Source organism: Anomalospiza imberbis, chromosome 20, assembly GCF_031753505.1.
Source record: "Anomalospiza imberbis isolate Cuckoo-Finch-1a 21T00152 chromosome 20, ASM3175350v1, whole genome shotgun sequence".
NCBI lineage: Eukaryota > Metazoa > Chordata > Aves > Passeriformes > Viduidae > Anomalospiza > Anomalospiza imberbis.
Genome location: NC_089700.1, coordinates 4,751,596 through 4,764,580, shown reverse-complemented (window position 1 = coordinate 4,764,580; position 12,985 = coordinate 4,751,596). Strand labels below are relative to the sequence as shown.

At 41.8% G+C, this 12,985-nt stretch overlaps 1 protein-coding gene across 13 annotated transcripts in view; it reads right to left on the bottom strand.

Moving 5' to 3' along the window:
• The window catches only part of CUX1 (cut like homeobox 1), a 307,420-nt gene that overhangs the window by 238,172 nt on the left and 56,263 nt on the right, over positions 1–12,985 (bottom strand). The window lies entirely within an intron of this gene.

Genomic DNA, 12,985 nt, shown 5'->3' with positions numbered 1-12,985 from the left:
ACTCTGCTGCTCTGAACTTCAAACATGTTGCCCCATGGAAAAAGGATGTAATTTTTAATTCCAATCCCACCTCTGAAAAAGATAAGGTTTGCAGTGTCATCAAGACCCAGACAGGATACCCAGTGACTTCTGGGCAACTCATCTGGTGTGGGTAGGTCTGCTCAACCATATGATCAAACTCCATTCTCCCTCTTCAAACCCATGCAGTAACTTTTCCTCGAGCAGTTATCCCACAGGCAGCAGCCTGAAGGTAACATCTCTGCTTCTAAAGAACAGCCCAAATGCTTCATCCCCTCCCTGCTCACCATGGAACACCCTATGCAACATCACAGACCCAGCAAAAACAACCTTCAGTCTCCCTGGCACAGGTATGTATTTTGGATATAACAAGAGGATTAGAAGTTCTTGCTAAGATTCAGGGCGTGCTGTTCAGTACTTTCAAAATACATATTATCATCTAAAGAAAACCGTATTTCTGTGTGAGTAATGACACACTCTGCCCTTGGACACCTTCCAGCTCTGGGCTGGGGCTGAGTGCTCAGCCAGGGCTCTGAGGATGAGCTCCTGGCCAGGCTCAACCCTAGATGGCACTGCTTATCGCTGCCTGGCACGCTGCTGGCTGCCCGTGCCCTGCCAAAGAACACACTCATCATAGCCAGATTATGCACCAAAGGTACATGCTGACACCTCAGCACCTGCAGGGCTGCTGAGCAGCTGTCCTGGCACAGGGACACAGCAGCAGGGACACAGTGTCACCGACACGTCCCAGAGCTGCCAGCACCCTCTGCATGGCTGTGACTGTGACAGCCACTGCCAGCCCAGCAGAGCCCACTGGGGAGATCTTCTAAGAGCAGCCTGATACCTGCCTTTAGGACAAATATCAAAGGGGATGGACTTTCTAGAAAGTCCATTAATAAACTCCCAAATTATTTCTTAAATAATCCACTGCAAAAAATTACCATCACAAAATATAAGAACTTTGATATTACAGATAACCCAACACTGCTCTGTTCTGTACAGCAGAATGTGCAGGAGCAATATTATTTTAAATATATTTTACTCAAATACATGCCAGAATTATCCTGTGAAAAATTAAAACTAGGTTTGATCACGGCTATTTTCAGAATACCCCATGACTGGCTGGTGCTTTTCAGGTAACACACTTATAGTCTCCATGCTAATCCCTCCTCCTCCCCCCTTTTCCTTTTTTAAATAGTTGTTCACTTTTTTACAGAAGCAAAGGATTTTGTCATTTTAGGACAGACTCTAGGGTTCTCATTATTTTCTGCAGAAAACTCTGAAGTAGGAACAAACAAATCCCCTCCTGTTGCTGCCCTGAAAGGATCTCAACTCCAGCTGACAGCACAGGGCCCTGCCCTCCAATTTGAAAATGTCCCCTCATCCCTGGGTGTGCAGCACCAGCAGCACTGGGCACCCTTTGAGGAAAAAGGGAATTTGTTGTTCCCCCATCACGTGCAAAAATTGAGAAAAGGAACTTACTGTGATGCTTTTTATAACCCATGATGTTGTTAGACTGTCAGAGATTATTATAATTTCAGATAGATTTGATGATAGTTTTGACACTGAAACACAGGTACTTTTTTGTTTTCAGGAGATTTGAAATGACAAATCAACCCACTGTCAGTTCATGGTCTTGCCTCTCTACTCTGATTTATTTACTTATTTCTATTGTCAGTGAGCCAAGCACTGGAGAACAACTGTAAGGGTGACCCTGTTAATAGTGGGGGACTGGGATTTGCTGGAAAACAAGTTGGGAATGCTCAGTGCTCCCTTCACATGCTCATCACCCATCCTCCCCTCTGCACTCCAACATTACCCTTCAGCAAGGGGCTTTTGTTACCAGCAAAGAGATCTGGTAAGGAAAAGGAGTTCATCACACTCTGGTTCAATACCTGGCTTAGCACCAACATGCTACAGGGGACTCTGTTTTAAGTGCCAAATTTGAGTGACAATTCCCAGTTTCAACCTGCACAAAGTCCTTTTAAGATTTGCTAAAAGTGGCCATCATATAGCTAAACCAGTCCTCAAATATGGCAGGGAAGTATCCAAAGGGTGATAAGTGCTGATAAAGGCTGACAGTGCTGTTTAAGAACTGAAGTTTGAAAATTATGGCGAAGTTTTAAGGAGCCGATTTCCATTCTTCTCCATAAAACCAGAAAGTGGATTGAGTTAAAGTCCTTCCAAGAGAGCAGGGTGCATTCACAACCAAGTCAATATCCCTCTTCCTCAGAAAAACTAATTAAAAGATGAATTGGCAGTACTGAGCTCTAGGGAGAGGTTTAATGATCCAACTTAAAATATCTGGTTAAAGGAGATATTCTGTTTACAGAAAGATCCCAGGTTTCTTGTTTTTTCTTTTTTTTTTTTTTATTAAAGAGTCTCACACCTACATTAAAACTTATCATGATCTCCCTTCATAATTAACACTGGAGTGACTAAGTCAGAATTTACTTAATTCAAAGCAGGCACTGTTTTTTAAGCCCTGTTTACAAGAAAGGTCACTAGATTTATCTGGGTAGATGGCTGCCCCAGTGACCCATACCCTCACAACACCATGTAGCAACCCATGTCCAAATATAAATGGAAAATATGAAACAATGTAGAGTATCTCCTACTGCTTGTATCTAAATCAAGAAATTTAGAAAAGTCAAGCAACAAAGGACAAGTTTTTCATTTGACTAGAGTGCAGACAAAATAGGCATCTTTAAAACAAAAGAAAAAAATGGCACTAGATACACATCACCTAGCAGGAAATCCTGCCAGATAACATCTGCTATACAAAACTGGGATTTTTCACTGCAACGACATCATTTGCATAGGTTGTCTTAAAAAAAGAAGATCTTTGAAGAAAAATAATGCTATCCTACCTGGCCCAGTGCACTGCACATTGCAGGGCAAAGAAAAAAAAAAAAGAAAAGGATTCCTCTGACAATTAAAAAAAAAAAAAGGGTTTTTTTAATCCCTAATGCTTTATATTTCAGTACAAGAATGTGCTCAGTTTAACTACAAAGATAAGGAGAAGTTGAGAAACCTGTTTACATTTTTGCCTTTGCACAACCCTGTGCATGAGCAGCCCGGCAATAGTAACGAAAGTAACTCGTCACAAACAGCTCGAGCCTGCCAGCAATGGAAATTAATGGGAAGGCAAGGATTTTCTTTTGATGTTGGAAAGACTCCAGTAAAAACTGGTTTGTACATGGGAACATGGTGTCAGACTAGAAGAGAATCAGCTTGTCTGACTTGTGGTTTTCTTGACAACATTCATCTTCTCTTGGCCTGATAGAGAGCAATTAGTGCTTGTCAGTTGAATCATGTGTTATTAAGATCATTCAGGCATTTTTTAATTATGATTACCTAAACAGACAGCAAAAGAAATTCTCAAGCAACTCTAACAATCCACTTCCTTTTCAGATGCTTCCATGTATTTTCTCCTTTAATGTTTTAGAGTATGGTGTTGGATTTTACCTGCAAAGACCTCGATACCTTTCCCATTCTAAACACATTTTTTAAAAAGGCACTGTAGCCTAAAATCCGTGCACTATCACTTTACCAGATGCTCTGAGTAATGATTTTTTTTCCAGTTAAAAAGTAGATCAGTCTTCTCTAAACCCAGTAAGCTGCTCTATATGCCAAGACTTGTTTTAGAACACCTAGAACAATGCCTAGTAAGTTTATAAAGATACAGCATTCCTAATACATACTGCTTTCTTTCACCATCGCAGATTTCCAATCAGGATATGAACAGTGTCAGGAATGACATCATTCTTGGGTGGTGTTTCAAACTCCTCCCCTAAGAAAATGGTTCCTTATCACTGCCTTGGACAGTTTTCCCCACTGTAAAGAAAGCTAAAAGCAAGACAAGACTAGACATAAAGTTTCTAGTTATTTAAATTCCAGGTATCAGAGTAATTGGATTTTATAGATTTTGCACAGATGAGATCAGGACAGCTTCAGTCCTAGGTTTGATCTTAGAACACCACTTTTAGAGCAACACTATTGTTTCTTCCCTTTGGCATTTCTCCCTTCTCTTTACCAGGGGATTTTTTGAGTTCCTAAATTTACATTTCCTTTTTTTTTTTTTTTTTCCCTGCCTGCTGCAAGCCTTGGCCCCCAGAACTCGCGAGCTCTTCTTGCTGTACCATCTGCTCCTGCACGAGGCCAGCCAAGGGCCTGCACAGCATCATTTGGGAATTGGGAAATTAAGGTCCCAATTCAGTGGAAACCCTGATATCCCTGTGAAGCACTGCTCTGTCCTCTGGTGAGCTGTGCATTTCCTCTGCACGAGAAGCTGTGTTAAAAGGAACACACATTTCCAAACAAACAGGGTAAATATTTAGCGTGCACCTTGATTTTAATAGGCATCAAAATCCTGCTCCTAAAATGAATGATATTCAAGTATCTATTACCAATTCCCAGGAGTACATCTAATGAAGGATCCTTGAGGATTTTTCTTTTTGGAAAGATTCTTCACATTTGTTTGCAGCAACAGCAGGAAAACAGGCACAAGATGACTCTGGCTGCATCGACACCATATTTAATACTGTATTTAAGGGGGCAGAGTCTCATACACAGAATAGCCAATATTTTGGGAAGAAAACAGATGATAACGGCCTATTTCCTGGAGTGGAACAGATGCAAGTTAATGGCACATATTCTAATAAACACCTAAAAGCTTATTAAAATGGCAACTGGGCAGATGAAGGGACTACTCTGCACATGCAGAAAAAAAACCAAACCAGAATTCTTAGGATTATTTTAATTTCATTTTGGTTCTCTTATGAGCTCTGGTTCCAGTATATTACGTGCCTCATTCTTCCATTGGGGAGAATCTTACAGACTAGTTCTGAGGTACTGTGAAGAAAAAAGGAAATTACTCATTTTTGGCTCAGCTCAGAGCAGACCATTATTTGCAGGTTTATGAACTATTATGGAAATATAAAGGCTGAAAAAGGTAATGCTGACCAAACCACTGACATCTCCAAGTACTATTGCTGATCCCTGGGAAAGCAGATAGAAGACTAAAGTGACATCCAAGACTGCCATAATCTTGGTTTCTGTTTGCTGGCCAAGTTTACAAAAAATCAGCATTCTGCTTCCTAAATTAAAAAGCTGAGTGAATCCTTTTGCTGCAACAGCTGATCATCATCCACAGTAACTACCATCATCAACATCAGATTGGATATATTCATTTCATAGTTAAATAGCTTTGAAAAAACTAGAAATGAGAAGAAACAGGAGTTTTTACCTTGGATTCAGCATCCCTTAGTAACAGGCTATTCTGAGGAACCTGATGTCCCCATTTCATTACTCAGCCTGTGCCTACCTTTAATAACTTCTCCTACTCATGGGTGATATAGTATTTTTATACAAGGTTTGTCTTTTGCATAGACTTGAAATATTTATACATTTAAAAAAAAAATCATAGGAATAGAAATTTCCTGCAAGATGCTGCTTTATGTTTTAAATAATTTAGGCCTATGATAACTACACCTAGAAACAGTGCACACATGAAAGTTACAGAATTATTTTTTTATTTAGGAAGAAATTACTCATGGAATGACACCTTCTACCAAAGCAGTCAAAAATATGTATTCAGGATACTCAAGTCACTTAAATTCTTATTTCTAGAACCAAGGATAACATTAAATATGAACAGCAAAACAACAATTTAGCTGCTGCAGGGAGTTTCTGGATCAAAATGTCTTGTAATTTTTGGTTAAAATCTTTCTGCTCTCTGCAAGAGAGCTAAATGACAAAGAAACACGCTGCCATGGTTTAAATACTGTGCTTGGCAGACAAACACACACACGACGCTCTTACTCAGTGCTGCCAAACCTATTTTGGGTCAAAACCTCAAGCTCTCTGCAATGCTGTCCAGTAATGTCACCTTTTAGCAAACTGGTTCTTAATACAGTGGTGGGGTTTGATTATAAGATAAAATTCCTCCCCCTGCCTTTTCCTGTAAATATTCACTCCCTTTGGCTACCAGTAAAACACTTGAGCAAACCAATTCTTGGTAAAACAAATTACATTGCTCAGAAAATCTTCATTTGCAAGATATAAAGAGCTGTGCCTGATGTTACCACCCCCAATGGTAAACCCAACACACCTTCTGTTAATTAAACCCAGCTGTAACAAATACTTCAACTCCCTACTCAAAACTATTTCTGTTCTCCAGAAAATTGCCTAATATTTGCTGTCATCCTTCCATTAGGGTCTCCCAGTCTTTCTTAGAGAAATTACCAAAAGGATGTCAAGTATACAACAACTGTGAACCCTACAGTCTGTAACTCTCCTACTTTTCCTGTTCATTAGGCACTTTTTGTTAGTTGTTTAGTATGTTATTCATCCTTGTTTCCAGTCCTCCTCCTCCTGCTGCTGCAGCTAATCCACTGATGTTGATATAATCCACAAATACCATCAGTCACATCAGTTTGTGCTGCTGCCTTGAATGCTGCAGCAGAACTCTCCAGGATGCCACTTAGATTAGCCCAGGACGTTCAGGGGATGGCTCAAGGGCAGCCACCTTGCTGCTCATTTAGGGGGGTCAGACACAAACCCCGCTGTCAGGTTCTGCCCACTCTAGCAGCCTGGCTCCCAGGGGATCTGAGCACACCAGAACTCACAGCTCCCAGACTATCAACAGAGGCAAACACTCACTTTGGATTACTGAATGCACACAAATTAATCCCTAATTTTAACAAAACCTGTAAGAACACACCTAAGTCAGAATATCTGTAATAAATACACTCCAAGAACAATGAAGTTAATTTGATACCATGTGCTGATTTATCTGGAATAAAACAGGACCTTAGAGTACAGCGGAATATTTCCATTTACAAGTGAAACAAGCCATCCCTTGAGCACTATTTCTATGATTTTCACTAGATTCATTTGGCAGCAATGTGTTCCTAAGTTGGCAACCAACCCCCAAAAAAGTGAGGTAAGCAGAGATAACGGTAAAAGATAAGAGACATTTGTCTCCTCTTAGTTTACACTCACAGGAGCTGCAGCACAGGCACAGTTCCCTGCCTTGAAACTCCTCTGCACCGCAACAGTGGAGAGAACTGCATTTAAGAAAATGTAATTACAAGACCACAGAGAACAAAAGAACTGACTAGAAGGCAAAATCCTTAACGCTGGAGATGTCTGTGTTCGTTGTGTGAAGCAGAGCTGGGTTCTCGGGTCAGGACAGACACTGGAGAGAACTGAGGGTGAAGGAAAACCTTCACTGATGTTGCCATAAATGCTTCCCTGCATAAACATGCAAAAGCATCTGCTAATCCCTAGCAGATCAACTATGTTGATTCAAAAATATATTAAGATTATTCACAATTTTGAGCTGTCATTTGTAACAAATAAATTAAATATTTTAATTTAATATTTATATTAATATTTTTGTTAATTTTATTTGATATGTTTATTTAATTTTTTTTAAAATTTTATTTAATAATTTTAAAATGAGTGTTTTGTAATAGTTCAGACAGATCCTTCTCAATAATCTACTGGATTCACTAAAAAAAGCACAATTATTCGAGCATTCCTCAAGAATTTGAAGTATAGTTTCATAGAAAAAGAGAAATTTATACAAGTAAATTTCTGAGAAAGTACTGAAATAGATTTGGGGTTTTTTTTCCCCCTTCCTTCCTCTTTGTAAAGGGTAGAAAGGAGAATTTGTGCATTGTGCTTGTCTGAAAATTTGACACCAAATTTGGAAGAGGTTCAAATTCACCTGTTAACCAGCTACAGCACGAGATGTATGAACACACAGAGAAGCCTTGTCCCAATTTAAAAACTACTGCTTTCAAAATAATTTGCTTACATATATAATTTATTTGCAGTGCCATCAAGAGCAGCTAAGTTGAGGCAGGCACGCAGAGCTCGCTTTGCAGCCTTCTGGTAGGTATAATTGAGCAGTCTGAAAGGAGTCCTCTAACTAATTTTGAAATGTTAAGCACAACCTCTTGAAATCTAAAGAAAACAGTGAAGCAAAGATAATCAACTTAAGTATTTCTTTCACAGCTGAGAATCAGGCAACTCTACATCAGCCCCACAAGAAAACTCCACTGTATTTTACAGAAAACCCAGAAATTTGAGCAGTATAGAATAAATGGATGGTCTTACTGCCTAAAATGAATGACACCAAACATACCCACCAGCTAAAAATACAGTAAGTCATCTGAAAATATATGCCAAGAATCTTCACAGCACTCTGCCCTCCGCACTAATCCGACCCCTCCTCCCATGTTACTGCAAAAATTTAGGCAGTTTTTAGGGTCTGGGATCCTCACTGGCTTCATTAGGATCCACAGATGTTCCTAAAATGTGGTAAAAAAAGAAATCCAAGTAATTAAATATCTGACTCTGTGTTTTCTTTAATAATAAATGCTTCTGCCGAAACCAGAATTAATTCTAAGGATGACTAAACGCCATAAATATTAAGGGCAAGAAGCCTGTCACTTTACTGTATTTATATTAAAGACTGAATCACCAAAATTAAAATATTACTGAGTTTATGGGAAGAAGTTATTCCTTACTCTTACCTAGAAAATATCAACCAACAAATCCACGTCTCCCACTTCCAAAGAAAAACCATCCAATGACTGGGAGCATCATTTTATTCACTACAAGACGTTACTATTTGAAAACATTTATTTCTGCATTGCAAAACACAGACCTTAACTCACTCATCACTTGATAAAACCATTCTAAATCTGTTCTAAAAGGGCCCTACAATGATAAATCTAAGCATGCAGCCAGCTGAGCTATAAGAACAGGCATTAAGGTTGGAAATTTTATTCCTTGGTATGGGACAATAGTTGGGCAGATATCCAACAGCCAGATCAGTTCTGCAATTTATTTTTATAAGGGGAGGGGGGGAATAGCAAGGCAGAAGAAGACTAGAGGAAAAAAAATGTTTCAGGGATTTGCTTCAGAAACAGCAAAGATCAAGACCCAAGAAATCTAAAGTTTGGCAGGGAGAAGGGGCCAGGTGGCAGAACATGCAATGCAGCAGCCACATGGGCACTGAAGGACCTCAGCAGCAAAACCAATTTTCTAGCAAACAGAGAGACAACAGAAAAAAACCTGTGATTCCTGACTTAGGAAAAAGAGGGAAAATACATTCCTCTGCTGTGAACAGAGTGAGTTTTAAATTAATGCACAGTTCCCATAAAAATTACAGATTTTCAGAAGAACAGATCACTTTTAGGTAAACAAGTGGCAATATAAAAGTCTGAACTGACCTGCATCACCATTACTCATTTGCACTGGAGGAAATGGTGCTTTCCTTACTGGAAGGGGAGAAAAAGAAAAAAAGACAGCACATCCTGAGGGAAAAAAAAAAAAAAAAAAGGAAAGGGTACCTCTTGTGCTAAGTATCATTAGAAAATAGATAAACATTAAAGTGAGTTACAGTTGGACCAAATAAGCAAAGAATACCTTTAAAGGCTGCACAGCATCACAATACTATAAACAAGTAATGAGAAAGAAATAGCTGATTTCTAAAAAACAGGCAGTTGTTCTCAGCAGCAGACTTTATTTTTCACTTCCTAAGCATGGTTCAAATCACACAAACTCTCAGATTCTTCAATACTTCTTTCAAAAGCAGTTTGCTCTAAGAATCATTAACCCTAATTTCTTTACACTGTTCCTGTATGATGACAAAAGAAGCAAAATGCTTGGAAATGGCAAAGAATAGGAGAATGGGGCAATATCTGCCGGATGTGATGCCAAGCTGATTATTAGCCTTTCTCAGCTGGAAATCAGCTGGGGGGTTCCAGCACATATGGGGGGTTCCAGCAGCTGGGCACTGCATGGCACTGCAGCTCCGGGCCATCAGGAGCTGCCATGGGACCCCAGGGGGATCCAGGAGGCCTCTGAATGCTGCTGGATCTGCAGGCATTAGCACAGCCGTGGTGTCCATGTCTGAGCAGGGCACACACAGCATTAGACAAGACACAAAAGTTTAATGGATCAGGCAAGAGGAGAGCAGAGCCCTCCTTTCCCAAGCTGCCTCTCCGCACTTTGCAAATGTCTTTTTGTGGTCAAGTCGAGGGTAAAAGCTCCACCATGTGGGAGAAGCTTAGCACTAGCCCAGGTGATCGTGGTGTTTACTCCAGGGAGCATTGTCCTGGCAGGTGGCACACAGCAGCAGGGCCACCAGGACACCCACAGCACCTGGAGACCCAGGGAAGGCTCCCCAGCCATAAACACCCGTGAGATTCATTAATTTAGAGCACACTGTCACTGCTCTGGGTACCCACACAACATTAATACCTGTCAATTACGAAAATGAGGGAGGCTCAGAACACTTCCTATGCTTTTGTTTTGTGAAGGAGTAACTTTTTCCAGGGCCATGAATAATACTTGGTGCTGTATGACTGAAAACAGTGAATAATCGCAAAAAAAAGGAACTGTTCCATGTTCCAGTGAAGAGACAGCCTGCCAAAACAAACATATTATGGCTGCAAAGGAAAGTAATGTGTCTGTAATTTTAAACTCTGTCCACTTTAGTAGTTCAAAAAGTTTTTATCTCACCCAAACAACAGAAGCAGTAAAACACAGCACAGAACCTGCATGAACGGACCTGTATTGTGTGTGTGGTGGTGGGGAGCAGCAGACAACTCAAATAAAATGATACCTGTGAAATTTCATGATAGATCTACCTTCAAAGCCCAATAAAGTTATGCTACGCAAGCAGGATATTAATTCTAAGCAATCAGGAAAAATATTTTAATTGGAATACTACCTAGTATTTTATTCTCACAAGTAGTCACAAAATTCATTGGTAAGCCCCCCCCCCCCAAAAAAAAAAGAAATACATCCAATAATAATCTCACAAATAATATCAGAAAAACTGACAATGTTTCAGGATTGCATTTATACACCAGTAAGAGGGAAGAAGCATTAAGTATTCTTCAGCATCAGAGCAACCAATCTTAAAAGTGTATTTTAAAAGAAAATAATTAGGGAAAATATCTTACTAGCAGAATTTAAACATATTCACTACAAGTTTTTTAAAAACAAGAGCCTAATCAGCATACAGGGACTGGGGTTTCAGCAGTGACTACAGATTTTGCAGGTGCTTTTCAGTAGCTCCATTTGAGCAGCTCCTCCCTTTATCCAGTTGATTAAGCACATGTTGGGAACAAGGCAGTGCTGCTGCCAGGGTGTGCATTTGGGAGATGCTTCCCAACACTGCCCAGATCCAGAAATTCCCATTTTCCAGCCTCACTATCTAAGCACGCACATGGGATCACCAGGGAGGGGCCCAACACGGTGGGGCCCCAACGAAGTGAGACAGCAGAACATGGAATGGTCATTGCTAAACAGCCAGAGCTCCAGGAAATGGTGCCTTCGCTCTCCATTTGATTTTGCTTTTATAAACATCGGTATCAAGATCTGGTAGATGGCACCCTGAGGGGACAGTGAGGAGGGAGGTGACCCTGGGGACCAGTGGCAGGTCCCATCTTGCTCTGCAGCAGCCACAGCCCCTTCTTGACCCCTTCCACCACCCCAGCTTCCCCATCCGTGCCTCCACTTCTCCCAGGGAGCAGAGCAGGCACGGAGAGCTCCACTGCCCTGCCCAGCGTGGGGTACACCCCTGGCACCTGCTTGGCCTGGCCACACCAACAGCTCCTCTGTCCTCCAGCACGCCCTGGGCTTCCCAGGGCAGGTGGCTGAGGCAGCCCAGCCCCAGGGAGCCGGTCAGTCGTGGCCAGGAGCCCGGCAGAGCCGAGCCGTCCTGCCGTGCGTGCGGAGCCCGCGGAGACACCGCGGTTAGCGGGCAGATCGAGACAGGTTCCAAGCGTTTGGAGAGGTGCTCTGCAGTTTTCAACACTGACATGACAAGCTGGCCTGGAGCCACGGGCAGCAAACCTCGCTGGGGAATCACGTAATGCAGAGCTCAGGGTGCTGGGACACACATCCAGGCACCCACCAGGGACAGCCACCTCCGGTGTCCCCCGGCTGCCGGACATCCCCACGGCGAGATCCCCGTCTGCAACACCACCCCAAAGGAGCCCTCCCTCTCCAAACCTCCTCCCTGGAGCCTGCTCCAGGCTGCTAAGTAGGTTGACTTTCAAGTATTTAATATCCAGTTGGATATTCAGTACTCTGGGTGGGAAAGTGGGGGGGGTGGGAGGGAGGGAGGGAGGGAGGGAGGGAGGGATAAAAATCAGGCTCTGTCATCGCTCCCAAGAGCGACTCTTATACCCACACAGCCAACCGTATCTCTGAATTTATGCTAATTCTGTCACTCATCATTACCAGTCAGTCACTCCGAAACTAGCTCTCTGGGAAACACCCCAGTTAGGCTCTATCCTTCCTCAGGAAGGATGAAGATAAATTTTAAGAACTATTTTTTCTTCAATAAGGCTGAAACGAAGCTGAAGTTCTTGAGGTTGGTAGAAAAGGACCGTTCCAATAAACACATCACACAAGCACCTGTTTTTTTCAAAGACAAACTATCTTTTCAAAACTAACTGGAACATTTTAAATGTCTGTGAGCTAAGGCCACTTTCACCAGACACATCATTCCCAACCATCTGGCTTTCAGAGTCAAATCACCTCAGCTGGCTGCTCCAGGACCATTAATTTGGAGGACTGCACTCTGAGGCCAGCTAATGGCCCTGCCTCATCCACGTACGATTTAGGTGTCTTTGTTTTCACAGTGCAGAGATCATTTCATCAAAGCCCTTACACAGCCACGCTCCTTTGTAAATTCATGTTTCCCTTTAATCGACACATCCCTCCAGCGAGCTCCTTCTCCAGACATGAGTGTCCACACTGCATTCCCTGGAAAACGCTGCTTCCCACAACATCCCACCTGCCCTTACTGCTTTTATTTGCCCAGAGAACAGCTGTGTACCACTTCACTCTTGCTAAGTTTGTCACCATGGACAGCCATCATCTGTCTCTTATCAGCAGGGGTGGCACTGTCCTGCTCCACAGCAGCCATGGA